Source organism: Chiloscyllium plagiosum, unplaced genomic scaffold, assembly GCF_037043375.1.
Source record: "Chiloscyllium plagiosum isolate Xiang-an unplaced genomic scaffold, Cpla_swu_hap1 HiC_scaffold_29, whole genome shotgun sequence".
Taxonomy (NCBI): Eukaryota; Metazoa; Chordata; class Chondrichthyes; order Orectolobiformes; family Hemiscylliidae; genus Chiloscyllium; species Chiloscyllium plagiosum.
Window position 1 is genome coordinate 8,906,299 of NW_028270167.1, and position 15,055 is coordinate 8,921,353.

A 15,055-nucleotide genomic window follows, 5' to 3' on the forward strand; every position below is an offset into this window, starting at 1 on the left:
AGACCTTCCAGAACCTACACTTCAAAATATGTCGCTGGCTGTAAATTTGGGACTCTGAGATCATGAAAAGCACTTTATAAATGCAAGTCTTCCTTTCTTGAACAGAGTAAGCTGTCTCCTGCATTGCCTCACCTTGCACAATGCACAAGCCAGCTGGGCAGAATGGTACGAGAAAACAACAAATGCTGGAGATCACAGCAAGTCAGGCAGCATCAGTGGGGAGAGAGCAAGCTAACATTTCAAATCCAGATGACTCTTCATCAGAGCTGACATGAAGTATGGAGGGGACAGCTTTTATGCAATAGTGTCGGGGGTGGGGAGATGATGGAGTGCTGGGGACGAAAAGACGTTGATAGTTCAATTCACCCACTCTCCCAAAGCTGGGACACAATGGTGTTTTTATTTTGGTCATAAAATGTCATTCTCACAACCCACTTGGGCAACCTTTTCCTGTTGCCAAAGAGGATCAAACAAGGTTGAAATGTGTTCTGACACAAGGTCACTGACCTGAAACATTGACCCTGTTTGTCTCTCTGATGCTGCCTGACCTGTTGAGTATTTCTTGCATTTTCTATGATTATTTCAGATTTTCAGCATCTGCGGTGTTTTACTTTTGTAGAATGTGAGTCATTACAACAACATGAACTACTTCGAGGACTTGGAGTTCCAATCTGCAGATAAATAACATGACATCTGTAGTTTGCAGCAAGAACAGCCTGGGGCTACATTGCAGCACTGCATCTTGAAGTGTTTTTCCATTGCAAGGAGGGAATTGCTGTCTTCTTGATGCAATGTGATGCACAAAAGCACAGGGAGTGCGCCATAGGTATACATCCCAAACCCTCGATGCCCAGACCTGCCTATTGGATGTGAATGCTTTCATTCTACTACTAACAGGCAATGAAGAAAGATGTATTTCATAAAAGACACAATGGCTGGCATGTCATTAATTGAGAAGTTTACATCAGACGGGATAACAAGATAGCACTTTATTCAAACTTTTGCTCTGTAACCACTTACAAACAATCATAGTGTTGAAAGTGGAATTGTCATAATTGTGGAATAGTACAGCTGTTGACATGCTGTAGGCTATTATTCTCACTTTACCTCATCTGCCGGATTTATTCTGGACATTAGTAGCCTAAGGCAGTTCAAACAATGGAATATACCCAATGTTCTTTATTAAAGGAAAGTACAGTACAAAATCTGACTCATACAGTACTTACAATCACAAAGGAACCCAGCTACATGGATTTAGATCAAACTGAAACAGGTGATCAGCCTGCTCCATCTCAACCTCCAGCCACTGATTAGATGACCACTGGAGCTAGTCATGTTTTGAAGCAAAGTTTTTTTATATTTTTTTTTCCATTCAGAGAAGCTGTGCATTCTAGCATTTACACTATTCAGTCTCCAGCAATAATCACTGGCACACATCACTGGCAGACACCACAAACCATGTCATCTACTGTGGCTAGCTTTAATGAGTTGCTCGTTAAGACTTACCAATCACAAATTGTTAACTTAAGAACATTCCACATTATCACATCTGATTCACTGTGTATGTTGTAAACTGAGTTTTCCAGAATTGCTGTGCAGTTCAGTTTATTAGTGATGAGTTACAACTCTTCACATAAACACACACACACACACGCAATGTTTCGAACAAAACACAGAAAACATTAAAACTAGTGACTTTTCTAATCATTAAGTCTGAAATAATACTATGAAGGCCAGTATCCCATCACCAATTCACTCTTTATTTACATATATATAGTACATTACACTGATCCAGCTAGCTCAGAGCTGGCTCCTAGAATGAATAGAAGTCCTGTTTATATCTATCAGCCAGGACTCCCTGATTGGACCCCAAACAGAGAACTCATATTCTATGCGATCCACCTAGCTGACATCATTCCAATCACTACAAGGTGATCACCATGCCTCAAATGTCTCTTTTTTCCTCTCATTTAAGGTAGTTTTAATTTAACTTAATTTTAACTAACACAACAAAATTTAGGCTAATATCTCCAATAGGAATGAAAACTTCAGACAGGAAGAGGACACTCGCTAACATCAATGAGTGGGCACACAAAGAAATAAAGAACAAACAACAAAGAGAATTACAGCACAGGAACTGGCCGTTCTGCCCTCCAAGCCTGCACTGTTCCAAATCCTCTATCTAAACCTGTCACCTATTTTCTAAGTGTCTGTATCTCTTTGTTCCCAGCCCATTCATGTATCTGTCTAGATGCATCTTAAATGACACTATCGTGCCTGTGTCTACCACCTCAACTGGCAACCCTTTCCAGGAACCCACCACTCTCTGCATGAAGACCTTTCCGCGTATATCTCCCTTAGACCTTTCCTCTCTCACCTTGAACTCGTGACCCCGAGTAATTGAGTGCCGTACTCTGGGAAAGAGCTTCTTGCTATCCACCCTGTCTTTACCTCTCACAATTTTGTAGGCCTCAATCAGGTCCCTGCTCAACCTCCATCTTTATAATAAAAATAGTCCTAATCTACTCAACCTCTCTTCAAAGCCAGCACCCTCCAATACCAGGCAATACCCTGGTGAACCTCCTTTGCACCCTCCCCAAAACATCCATATCCTTTTAGTAATGTGGTGACCAGAAATGACGCAGTATTCCAAATGTGGCCGAACCAAAGTCCTATACAACTGTAACATGACCTACCAACTCTTGTACTCAATATCCTGTTTGATGAAGGAAAGCATGCTGTATGCCTTCTTGGGCCTGTATTTCCACCTTCAGGGTACAATGGACCGGAACATCTAGGTGTCTCTGTACATCAATTTTCCCCAGGACTTTTTCACTTACCGTATAGTCCACTAGAATTGGATCTTCCAAAATGCATCACCTCTCATTTGCCCAGATTAAACTCCATCTGCCATTTCTCCGCCCAACTCTCCAATCTATCTATATATCTGCATTCTCTGACAGTCCCCTTCACTATCTTCATCTCCACCAATTTTACTGTCATCTGTAAACTTGCTGGTCAGTTCACCTATACCTTCCTCCAGATCATTTTTGTATATCACAAACAACAGTGGTCCCAACACAGATCCCTGTGGAACACCACGGGTCACAGTTCTCCATTTTGAAAAACTCCCTTCCGCTACTACTCTGTCTCCTGCTACCCAGCCAGTTCTCTATTCATCTAGCTTGTACACCCTGGACCCCATGCGACTTCACTTTCTCCATCAGCCTACCACAAGGAACCTTATCAAACACCTTACTAAAATCCCTGTATATGACATCTACTGCCATTCTCTCATTAATCAACTTTGTCACTACCTCAAAGAATTCTACCAAGTTGGTAAGACACAACCTTCCCCTCACAAAACTATGTGCAGGGAATCCATACTAAAACAGCAACTTGTGTTTTCATCTAATAGTACCTGGTAGGATCTGGAGCTGTGGGTAGTGAAAGTAGAGAGTCTAAGATACTATCACATGGCTGAGGTGCGGGGGTGGGGGGGGAGGGGTTCTCAACACTTACCACCTTCCATTGATGTGTGATACTCAACCTGTTTGACCCCATTATGAAAACATTTTCCTTAGTCATTAAATCCTGGGTGAGACTCAATCCAGAACTCCTTGGCTCAGAGGTAAGGACACTACCAAAGTGCCACATGACCTACCTGTGAGTTGTTGGTCTTTTTAATAGGACACCCAAATGGAAAGGTTGCAATTCTTCTGCCAGCCTAAAGACATCTGTTTTAAAATGTTGTAAAATGCTTTTATTAACAAGTGAGTCAAACAAAATAAATAAATAAGCTACACCAGCCTAAAAAGCAGGAAATGGAATTTTGTACATTGCATTGTTTGCACCTCAAAAAATAATCCAGACAATCAGATGCTCCAGCTACAAAATCCTCTTGTTCTTTTAGTTAGCTGTCTCCAACACATTGAAAATATTCTTGTGGAGTATCATGAACCTGAATAATGATCCTCTGCAAGACATAACACAATGGAAACAGTAGAAAAAATGAATTATTAAAATACAGACTCAAAATGAATTTTTGAGCTTTGTGCTACTGATACTACTCCAAGTAACCAAGTAACACTGACTTTGTCATCTCACTTTGCAAGAACTGTAATTAATGTAGCATTCTTAAGAAATTCATTACTTTATTTCAAATATTTTTAGGCACTGCTAAAACATTGGATAGCGGATTGCAAATGAAAGTGTTGGGCAACATAGATTAGATTAGATTACTTACAGTGTGGAAACAGGCCCTTCGGCCCAACAAGTCCACACCGCCCCGCCGAAGCGCAACCCACCCATACCCCTACATTTACCCTTACCTAACACTACGGGCAATTTAGCATGGCCAATTCACCTGACATGCACATCTTTGTGACTGTGGGAGGAAACCGGAGCACCCGGAGGAAACCCACACAGACACTGGGAGAATGTGCAAACTCCATACAGAGAGTCGCCTGAGGCGGGAATTGAACCCGGGTCTCTGGCGCTGTGAGGCAGCAGTGCTAACCACTGTGCCACCGTGCCGCCCACATAATTGTTTCAGAATACCAAGTCAACACAGGAAATTTCTGTTGTGTTTCATGAGTATCACCTTTTGTTTTTCATTAATTTTAAGAATCAAGATAATTATAATGAAAAAACATTGGATCATCCAAGACTAATCATGTCTTTACTCTGTCTCTCTCAGCATTCATGAGTCCTGTGGAACTCCCCTGGTAGCTGACTCATTCCCAAGGCCTTGAGTTATATGGCTGTGTGACAAACAGCTGGGAGTTGTACCCTCTGAGTCTCCCTCCCTGAAGGGAAGCGTTTTTGCCTTTACTAACTGCCTACACACCTGATACAGCAGCTGGGGATCAGGAATTTTACCATATGAGAGCCTGTCAATGGCATCGATGGAAATTCAACACATTTGTTTCTTCTCTTCAGCTCAGTCAGTTTCAGCTCAGTCCATTTGCCAGGCTTTCAATTAAAAAGCAGCTTCAAACTTCACAAATGCAAAGCAACGGAAAGTTCTTGACAAAATGAAAAGATCCTATTGAGTTGGATTTTACCTCTATTGTCTCCTGATCTTCACTGATTATGTTTCCATGCCAAACTGAAAGAAGCACTGGCTACCGTTTATTAGGGCATATAGCCTTTCGTGGCATTAGCTGCAAGTTATGCATCAATAAACTTGCAGTAATGGCATAAATAAGTTGAATATCCATTTGTGAATGGCATTCAATCACAATTCACAATTATTGCTGTCCCACAGTCATTACAATCAACTTGAGAGAAAAAGGTTACCCTAAATGGTAAGAACTGCATAATCAATTGCTTTTAGCTATCTGAGAATGTTGATGTTGCAACCTAAAAATTAAAAGTCATAGAGTCATAGAAATGTACAGCATGGAAATAGACCCTTCGGTCCAACCTGTCCAGTCTGACCAGATATCCCAACCCAATTTAGTCCCATCTGCCAGCACCAGGCCCATATCCCTCCAAACCCTTCCTATCCATATACCCATCCAAATGCCATTTAAGTGTTGCAAATGTACCAGCCTCCACCACTTCCTCTGGCAGCTCATTCTATACCACCCTCTGCATGAAAAGGTTGCCCCTTAGGTTTCTTTTATATCTTTCCCCTCTCACCCTAAACCTATGCCCTCTAGTTCTGGACTCCCCTACCCCAGGGAAAAGACTTTGTCTATTTATCCTATCCATGCCCCTCATAATTTTGTAAATCTCTATAAGGTCTCAAACAAAATCCTGAACCATTGTTTGTAGATAATGTGTTCTCCACACTAAATTAACAAACTGCCCAACATTTGCACTGCTCTTCCAAGTCCCTCATTATATACTTACTTCACACTTTTCGATGAAGTACTAAAGTGTTTCCAAATGCTGTCCTAATGTAAAAGAATCTGAGGCAGTGTTTCAAAGGACAGCAAGGATATTATTCACAGTCTCCTGATCAACATTTCCCTTCACCATTGACAAACGGATTATCTGAGTTACTGTCGTATTGCTATTTATGGGACCTTTCTGTGTGCAAATCAGTGTGCTTCCAACATTACAGTGACTACAGTACATTGATTGTAAACCAATTGGAGTCATCCTGGGATCGTGAAAAGAATCGTACAAAAGTAACCTTTACAACTGTTAACTAAGCATTAATGCATATTTATGCCTAATTTTTCTATTTCAAATAAAATCACATGGTCGGAAACCATGGACTTCTAATCACACTTCCTTGAGATTTCATGAACAGCTACTAGATTACAAGGTTAAATGCACTCAATCTAGCGCAAGACGGAAATCAAATCCTTTCATTGCTTCCTACCAATAAACACATAAATGCCACTCAGATATAAAAAAGATTCATGCCACCTTCATATCCAACAATGAAACCATATCCATCCAGAAACCACTTACAGCATTCTATAAGAAAGCATTTACATTAAAGTGCCTCAGTGATTTAACTGTGAACGCTATTCATCTAAATATTGTGCATGACCCATTAATGACTCTGAGTCATTCTGAAGTGGTCATTCTAGTTTGCTCACAACAGGGCCAAATCTGAAATAGGCACTTTCTGCTAATTATTTCTTCACCCACTTGTATTTGTTTAAAATAAATGTATCCTCTTGATAGAAGCATGCTGAGCGACACTATCATCATAGGTAGATACAAGGGAAAATCAAATTATGTTTTTGCAGATTTAATATCATCCGTCTTTAGAGTCACATTTAGCATCATCTTGAACAGAAATGTTAAGGTGCATTTAAAATCCAGCTGGATGCTACCAAGGGAAATCTGAGAGGCATTACATCGCCTCTTTTCATCCTTGACATATCAGACTTTATTACAAATCATTTACGGTATAGAGCAAGATAAAACGTAATAATTTACATATTGTCCTTGATTAAATCTGCAATTGTGTCAAAGAGGAGCAATTAGGAATGGACAACAGGTTCTGGCCTCAGCAGTGTCACTCACATCCCATAAAAAATCTTTGGACCATCACAAATATGGAATATCGTGTTTTAACTTCCTTCATCTGACTGTTGTACCTGGGGCCTTTCATGATTGGATATTCTCCCTGTTTCAGTGTGTGCTTCCTCTGGGTGCTCTGGTTTTCTCCTACAGTCCAAGGATGTGCAGATTAGGTGGATGGGCCATGTTAAATTACCTGTAGTCTGCAGGCTAGGTGGGTTAGCTCAGGTAAATGCTGGGATTGGGGGCTTGAGATGCTTTTTGGAGGGTTGGTGCAGACTTAATGGCCTCAGTCTGTACTGTAGGGTTTCTGTGAATGATCTTTATGATTTTTAGAGTGTAAACTTTTCTATCAGAAACCATGCTAGGATAAACTAAAATTGTCAATTGCCAAGACTAGACCAATAATGACTCTGTAGTCAGCAAGGAAATGGTGTGAAAAAGTAATCTCAACTCAGTTTCCTCTCACATACATAATATCACCTCTTCAGATACAACATGGAGGACTGAGTAATCAGCAAGAACTATCCTTTTGCTATGGTGAAGGTGCCGAAGAAATTGAATCAGACAATGCAAGTTGAAAATTACTAAAGCTCATGGCATGAAAGTATATTTTATTCCCCCACAGAAACATAGATATGTGAAACAGATTTCACTAAAGTAATTTTCACAGTAACAACTTGACTTTTACTAAAATCAACATTACCTTAAAATGCTCTGAATGGTCTGAATGGGTATCAAATCCCCAAGGCTTGGCATATGTGTTAAACTTTTTTAAATATCAGGCAGGAGCCATCAATTGGGAGCTCACATCTTCTAGGTTTCACATCCAGTCAGGTTCCAGCAGTGGAAATTTGTTCATTCTGCATCTGAAGTGCTGAGAGACACACCAATGAAGGATGAATAAGTGGAATTTGAGATTGCACCAGTATTTGATTTGATTTACCTTCAAGGAATTAGGAGGAAAGTTAAAGTATGAGGAGGTGATGGCCTGTTGGTATAATTATCGGATTTATTATGCCAGAGTCTCAGGAATGTTTTGGGGTCTCGCCCTGTCAGGAATTCAATTTTTAAAAAATCTGGAATTAGGTGTTGACCATGAAACCATTGTTAATTGTCAGGAAAGAAAAACCTACGTAGCATACTAATGCACTTTAGAGAAGGGAGTTGCTATCTTTACCTGGTCTAGTCTATACGTGACTCCAGACCCACAGCAACATGGTTGACTTGCAACTGCCCTGTGGGCTGTTAGGGATGGGCAAGTGATGCCCATATCTTGTAAATGAATTAAAACAATATTGAGGCATGGTTAAGTGTACAATCTAGGACGTTGTACCATATTCTGTAGAAAGAATAAATGAATGAATGGATTTGATTAAATGAATGGCATTTTCACATCCCACCCACCTCTCGCATTTTAAGGAGATAGGCATTCTTTGCAGAGCAGAATTTGTGATAGTCTAACCTCCGGGGGCAATGTTTTCTCTCAGTATCCCTGGAGCCATGAGCAGTGACAGCAGAGAAGGAAGTGTCTTTTCAGCTTGATTGGATTTACTGAAGAATTACAGCTGACTCACCCTCAGAGGAACCACAAACAGCCTCAGGAGAAATAACATCCTTTGAATATATTTCTGATTAAACTGATTCAGAAAAGAGCAGCTCATCCTAGAAGAATCAAATTACATTACTTTTCTTTACTTCTCCTTATTAATTCAAACTAAGGCAATTCTTTAAGAAATTCATTATGAATTATACTCTTGGCTTGTTTCCTACAAAACTGTTTAAACACATGATCTATACAATACAAAAAACTCTACAAATAAAATGGGTTTTTTCATCGCTCAGTGCTGCTGACATTAATTTTCACTGTACTATCCAATATGCTACTCATTATTATAGACAGATTTCATTTTCTACGTTATCTCTACAGTGGAGACAGGAATCTAGAACAAGCATTTTAAATTTATAAGCATCATAATATTGTGACAATAAATTTGAATGATTGAAATGGAAACAAAGATAAAATATTCATAAATGGACACAGTATACTCCACCTCTTCATCTAAATCATAACTATAGCTAGTAAATAGCTGAGGTCCAAGCCCTGAACCCTTCTTCTGCACTGCTGGTTACAGCCTGCCTACCTCAAGACGTCCCATTTGTCCTGACTGTTTTCTGTCCATGAATCATTCCTCAATCCATACAAATATGTTAGCCCCAATATGATGAATCCTACTTTTGAGACTTAATCTCTGGTGTGGTGTATTATTTATTTCTTTTTAAGAAAATCCAAATATATCATGTCTACAGGTTGCCCTTTATCCTCATCAAAAAACCCCAATAGATTTATCAAATATACTTTCCTTTTCAAAAGTCCATGCTGATACTGTTATTACGATTTTCTGAATGCCCTTCACTGCATCCTTAATAACAGGCTCCAACATTTTGCTGATTACTAATAACAAGGAGGTGGTGTGTCGTTCTTTGAGTTCTCCCTTTCTCTTCTTTGAAATAGCAAGGTTTTCTTTGATACTTTCCAATGCTTAGGAGATATTCCAGAATCTAAGTGATCCTAGAAGATCAAAATGGATTCATCCACTATGGCTGCAGCTGCCTCTAGGATGCAGGACCTCAGGTTCAGGAGAATTGTTGCCACTTTGTCTCCTTCCTGCCATGGACTTTGAAGTTTTTGGATGAAGATGTGATGTCTGGGTCTGCTAACATGCTATGATACATAAGGATTCTGTAACCTATGTTTTTCTAATTAATCTGTTCAGAGGTGCTATTACACACCTACGGAGCAGGTGGGACTTGCACCTGGGCTTCCCAGTCTAGAGATAGGGAATCTACCACTGCATCACAAGAGGGCCCCAAAATTGCAGCATAGAAAGAAGCCCCTTGCCCATTATTTTTTGGTTTTAGGGAAGTTAAATCCATTCGCTGTAAGAACTTGGGATTGAACCAGGGACCTTTAGATCTTCAGCTAAATGCTCTCCTAACTGAGTGGTTTTTTTTGTTCCTGAACAGGATGAGGGTGTCACTGGCTAGGCTAGTATTTATTGCTGAGAGGGCAGTTAAGAGTCAACCACATTGCTGTAGGTCTGGAGTCACATGTAGTCTAGACCAGGTAAGGATCATACTTCCCTTCCCTGAAGGATGTTAGTGAATCAAATGGGTCTTTCCTCAACAAACAACAATGAATTCATAGTCCTCATTAGAGACTGAATTCCATATTTTTATTGAATTCAAATTCCACCATCTGCCATGGCGGGATTTGAATTTGGGTTCCCAGAACATGACCTGGGATCTCTGAATTAGCAACCCAGTGATATTACCACTAGCCCACCACCTCCCCTGTTCAGTATGATTAGTGAATTATCAAATGATTCACTACTATCTAAGTGATTGTATCTTTTCTTGGCAAAGTCTGATAGCAGAATCAAATTTTCAATTATTTTGAGATCTCAATCTGCTTAGCGAGTAAAGCACTTCCTATGTTTATTTACTCACACAACACTTGCACTGAAAGCTGGAGGAAGATGAATGTTTACACAGAATGCTTGGCTTACGGACTATCAGGATCGAATGAATGATTTCAGCATAGTTTCTCCTTCCTTCACCATTGCTCTCTGTTGTTTTTCTTCCAGGTTAAAAGTGTTTCCACTTCAGCCTATATCGGAAATCTATTAACCAGATCTTACACAGTTAGCAAGAAGGAGGCCTTCAAAGATTACTCAGCAACAACACTCTCCTGCATGTCAGTCCCTTCTTCCCCAACATTCACATCTCCCTCCACCCTGTGGTGCCATCTTGGTGATTTGCCATCACAGTAAGCTCAAGATCAAAACTCAAAGCCAAGACAACAAATTCCATATCCCTCTGCTCTCCACTACCAAATACTTTTGCTCCTACAGTGTAATAAATGTCACATTCTGATTGTCCTCTTTTTAAGAGCCTTGGGATACAAGAATTGCATTTAAAGTGGTGCAACTTCACATCACTTGTAAAAGTGTTGAACTAACCCTTTCATTTCATTCTTTTCAAACAGACATCTTTCGATTCCAATCTCTGAAAAGAAACATTAATCAAACATTAACTACTTAACCATTGATCTTCACCTTTGAACCTCAGGTTTATATACAATCTTGACTGATGGAATGAAACCAAGTGGCTTTCTGCTTATAAAAGTCCTTGTGGTAATTGTGTCTTTGAGAATAGTTTGAAACCTTGGACCACGTGGAAATCACATTGGGAAAAGATTTAGTGGTGGTTAATCCACTATCAGCCCTTTTATATCTTCACACATTGTCCCCTATGTGAAACGAGTATGAAAATCTCAACCCAATTCATTGAGGACACATGACTGCACAATCTCACTCAACAAGGAGGAGTAAAGCTTCTCTTCTGAGGTTAGAACTAAAAGAGGTCTGTTTGGAAAGAATTGAAAAAAAAGGGATTAGTTCAATACTCGTGCAAGTGGTGTAAAACAAAATGTATTGAGCCAGTCAATGCAAGATGAGTGGTTCCAAATGGACAGTAGAGTGCATCAACGTAAAGTGAACCCTCAAGGCTTTCATCTTATAGACAACTTAACAGTTATTATTACCTTACTACCTGTCTGTCACTATAGTAAATGTTACTTACTAAAACAACTGTTAAATCATGTAGACCAGAGCAGAGGAAAGCCAATGGAAACTCAATTCATGTTTGTGAGACATATTAGCTCCACTGACTTTACTAAGCATACTCAAAGATTAAAATTGCATCGACAGTTTTATGTTTTTCCAGCTTAACTGACTGATTTGTAAGGAAGTCTAAAAACATATGTGAAGAATTATATTCTTACCAATTACCTTCCAATGAAATCATTTAATTGGATTGTTGACCCAGTTGCAGGTATCGCAGATTCGAGGCAAAGGTGAAAAACATTGATTTTGTTCTGCTTATTTACTCAGAGAGTGTTAATGATGTAACAAAGCCAAGGTCAGCCTTTATTCGCCATCACTTGGTCATGGTGGGTCACCTTCTTCAATGTGACTGAACAGCTTTCTAGGCTATTTCAGCAGAAGGGACTTGACCACACTACTGTGGGCCTGAAGTCTCGTGTAGGCCCTGCTGGGTGAGAATGGTGGATTTGGCCTTCATAGCAAGAGGACTTGAGTACAACAACCTGTCCTGATGAAGGGCTTATGCCTGAAACGTCGTCTCTTCTGCTCCTCGGATGCTGCCTGTTCATAAAAGTTTATCGAATTCTAACAGGATTAAACAAGGTAAATGCAGGAAGGATATTTTCAATGACAGGGAGACTGGGATCCTAAACCAGGAGTCAATCTAAGGATACAGGGTGGCCCATTTAGGACTGAGATAAGGAGAAATCTCTTCACCCAGACAGTAGTTAGCTTGTGGAATTCTTCCATGGAAAGTGGTTGAGGCCAAGGCGTTGAATGTTTTCAAGAAAGCACTAAATGTTCTTCTTCAGTCTAAACTGATCAAAGGGTACGGGGGAGAAAGCAGGAGCACGTTATTGAGTTGGATGATCAGCCATGATCATAATGAATAGCAGAATAGCTTCAAAGGGCTGCATGGGAGAAAGTGAGGACTGCAGATGCTGGAGATCAGAGTCAAAGAGTGGGGTGCCGGAAAAGCACAGCAGGTCAGGCAGTTTCGAGGAGCAGGAGCATCGACGTTTCGGGCATAAGTCTGATGAAGATTCTTGATGAAGAGTTTCTGCCCAAAACGTCGATTCTTCTGCTGCTCGGATGCTGCCTGACCGGTTGTGCTTTTCTAGCACCACACTCTTCGACTCAGAGGGCTGAATGGCCTCTTCCTGTTCCTATTTTTCTATTTCCTTTCTTGAATGGTCTCTGGAGTTTTGACAATAATCCATACAGTCAGTTGTTGTTGTTAATGATTTTTTTTGGTTTCAGGTTTCTGTAATTGAATTGAAATTCTCTTGCCGTGATGGTTGGATGTGAACTCTGTACAGTCAAGCAATAGAACCATTGTGCCCCCACCACTCCTGGTGCGTCATGAGCAGATAAAACTTACGCAGGGAGGAGATGCAAGTGATCTGGTGCAATTAATCAACCTCCCACATAATGGGAGTGAAATCTCTTGACAGTGGCCAAGCAAAACACAAGAACAGAATTTGGCCGTTTGGCCCTTCCTGGCCATTCTGTTATTCAACGAGGTCATGGCTGAACTTTGACCTCAACACATTTTTACCAGCACTTGTTCCCTAATTCCCTCAGTGCCCACCAATTTGGTAATCACTGAATTGAATAGAACTCAATAATTGAGCTTGCACAGGTCTCTCGGCAAAGCATTGCAAAGATTTCTTTCAGTGAAATATTTCTCCTCATCTCAATCTAAATGGCCTATTCTGAGACTATGCCCAACACGATAGATTCTCCAACAAGGAGAAACGTTTTTATGCATTTACTCTGTTAAGCCCTTTACAAATGTTCTTTTTCACAAATTTCATCTCCCGTAATATTCAAGCACAGAACAAAATGTTAAGTGTTATGCCAGAGTAGCATTGCAACAGGTAACAGAGAAAATACCGCACGCCTCCTGCTGTGAAACCATATGTTGAGAACCATATATTTCTATTCTTCCATTAAGGACATGACCATTAGAAGGGTATTGTAACTCCTCAGCCCTTCTCAATGCAGGGGTCACAATGATTCAGGAGTAGTGAAACTGACAGTACTTTGATGAAATCCAGTGCAGGGTATAGTAGGAAATAGCAAAAAGTTTTGAAAATTGCATTTGAGTTCCAGAAATCAGTTACTTTTTCTGAAATTCATTATCGAGATATGGGCATTATTGTCTGATCTAGCATTTAGTGTCCATCTCTAATTGCCCCTGAGAAAGTGATGGTAAGCTGCTTTTGTGAGCTATTACAGTTGTGCGGTGTAGGTACACACACGATGCTAGCAGGAAAGGATTTTGATCCAGCAGTGGTGAAGGAACAAGGATATCATTCCAATTCAGGGTGGGTATGGTTAGGAGGAGAGCTTACAGACGGTTGTGTTCCACTGACCTGTTCCCCATCCTTCTGGGTGGTGGAGATCATAAGTTTGGAGGGTGCTGTCGAAGAAGCTTTGCTGAATTGAGCGAGGCCATCTTATAGATGGTACACACTGACATTATACATTAATGGTGGAAGTAGTGAATGTTGAAGATGGTGCATAGGGTGCAGATTAAGTGGACTGTTTTGTTGAACTTCTTAGCGTGGTTGGAGCTGCACTGATCCAGGCAAAGTGGGGAATTTTCCAACTGACTCCTGACCTGTGGTTTGTAGAATGTAGAGAGGTTTGAGGAAATTAGGGAGGTTAGTTACTTAGCACCGAATTTCTAGCCTATGACCTGCTCTTGTAGCAATATGGCTGGTTCAGTTCACCTTCCAGTCAATGGTAACGGACTTTACATTGCTGAAGCTAAACGCCAGCTCACGGACACCTCCTCCTACTGCCCCCTTGACCATGACCCCACCTCCCATCACCAAACCATCCTTTCCCAGACCATCCATAACATCAACACCTCAGGGGATCTCCCATCCACCACCTCCAACCTCATAGTCCCACAACCCCGCACCGCCCATTTCTACCTCCTGCCCAAAATCCACAAACCTGACTGCCCCGGCCGACCCATTGTCTCAGCCTGCTCCTGCCCCACCGAACTCATCTATGCATACCTCGACACGGTCCTGTCCCCCTTAGTCCAAGAACTCCCCACCTACGTTCGGGACACCACCCATGCCCTCCACCTCCTCCATGATTTTCGCTTCCCCGGTCCCCAACGCCTTATCTTCACCATGGACATCCAGTCCCTATACACCTCCATCCCCCATCACGAAGGACTCAAAGCCCTCCGCTTCTTCCTTTCCCGCCGTACCAACCAGTACCCTTCCACTGACACCCTCCTTCGACTGACTGAACTGGTCCTTCCTCTGAACAACTTCTCTTTTCAATCCTCCCACTTCCTCCAAACCAAAGGAGTAGCCATGGGCACCCGCATGGGCCCCAGCGATGCCTGCTTCTTCGTCGGATATGTGGAACAG